The sequence below is a fragment of the Entelurus aequoreus genome, linkage group LG01, assembly GCF_033978785.1.
Source record: "Entelurus aequoreus isolate RoL-2023_Sb linkage group LG01, RoL_Eaeq_v1.1, whole genome shotgun sequence".
Classification (NCBI taxonomy): Eukaryota; Metazoa; Chordata; class Actinopteri; order Syngnathiformes; family Syngnathidae; genus Entelurus; species Entelurus aequoreus.
The window spans coordinates 74,970,876-74,973,097 of record NC_084731.1 but is presented as its reverse complement, the minus strand read 5'-3'; positions in this window follow the sequence as shown (position 1 = coordinate 74,973,097).

Sequence of the window (2,222 nt, the reverse complement as noted above, 5' to 3'; positions counted from 1 at the left end):
TATATATGTTTATAGATGTGTATATATATACGTGTATATATATATATGTGTATATATACATGTATATATGTATGTACAAACCCCGTTTCCATATGAGCTGGGAAATTGTTAGATGTAAATATAAACGGAATATAATGATTTGCAAATCATTTTCAACCCATATTCAGTTGAATATGCTACAAAGACAACATATTTGTACGGAGCCCCTAAAGGGACATGGGAATTTTTTTTTTTTTAGACATGTATCTCGTGGCCACGAGAAAGTATCTCGTGGCCACGAGAAAGTATCTCGTGGCCACGAGAAACTTTCTCGTGGCCACGAGAAACTTTTTATTAAAAAAAAAAAAAAAAAAAAAAAATATTTTTTTTTTTTTTTTTTTTTTTTATAAAAAGTTTCTCGTGGCCACGAGAAACTTTCTCGTGGCCACGAGAAACTTTCTCGTGCGCACGAGAAACTTTCTCGTGGCCACGAGAAACTTTCTCGTGGCCACGAGAAACTTTCTCGTGGCCACGAGAATGCATTGGATGCGTGCTGATGGTTTAGTGTGTGTTAAAATGGCAGTTTAGGAGTTAATATGGCTGTATTTCCAGATAGGACTTTCCCCATGTGTGTTGTGGCAAAATGTGAATGCTTGATTAGTAGGTGTGAGACAAACACTTTATCTTCCTGGTTATTGTAACGCTACGTGTTTGACATTATTGAAGACTTTATCATGCCCGGGAAAGGACAGTTTTCCTCTTCTGTGGCTGTGGGGGGTGGGCGTGGCTTGCGGACCTGCAGCGAAGCGGAGTGTGTCAGTTAGTCCCATGTTGATGTGATCAAACTTCTTTCTTGCTTGGAAGATACACACACAATTGTAACTGTTATTTCTTCCTGCAAATAATAAATATGTACAACGTGTTTGGATGTATTCATTTATGTAAAATTGTCATTAAATGTAATATTGCCTGACAAAAAGTGATACGACGTACGTACTATTTTGATATTTACACATCGCATATTTACACACGCACATCTGACTAGAATACCCTTATGTGCATTACATATATCAACATCAACTACCTACTGTACTGTTTACTTGTTGAAATACCCTTTTTAGAACAAATATCTACCCACATAATTTATATGTGTATATATAATATATATATATGTGTATGTATGTATATGCATATATATATATATATATATATATATATATATATATATATATATATATATATATATATATATATATATACAGTATATACACGCACACACACACATATACATGTATACTGTATAGGAAGAAACACACATAAATATATACAGTATACATATATACACACAAACACTAAATTTGACAAACAAAATAACTACTATTTTTAAGAACAAGTTACAGTAATATAATATATATATATACACTACCGTTGAAAAGTTTGGGGTCACCCAAACAATTTTGTGGAATAGCCTTCATTTCTAAGAACAAGAATAGACTGTCGAGTTTCAGATGAAAGTTCTCTTTTTCTGGCCATTTTGAGCGTTTAATTGACCCCACAAATGTGATGCTCCAGAAACTCAATCTGCTCAAAGGAAGGCCAGTTTTGTAGCTTCTGTAACGAGCTAAAGTGTTTTCAGATGTGTGAACATGATTGCACAAGGGTTTTCTAATCATCAATTAGCCTTTTGAGCCAATGAGCAAACACATTGTACCATTAGAACACTGGAGTGATAGTTGCTGGAAATGGGCCTCTATACACCTATGTAGATATTGCACCAAAAACCAGACATTTGCAGCTAGAATAGTCATTTACCACATTAGCAATGTATAGAGTGTATTTCTTTAAAGTTAAGACTAGTTGAAAGTTATCTTCATTGAAAAGTACAGTGCTTTTCCTTCAAAAATAAGGACATTTCAATGTGACCCCAAACTTTTGAACGGTAGAGTATATATATACATGCTTATACATAATATGTATATATATATATATATATATATATATATATATATATATATATATATATATATATATATATATATATATATATATATATATATATATATATATATATATAGATACACATACATATATATATATATATATATATATATATATATATATATATATATATATATATATATATATATATATATATATATATATATATATATATATATCCATATACATACATACACATATATATATATTATATATACACATATAAATTATGTGGGTAGATATTT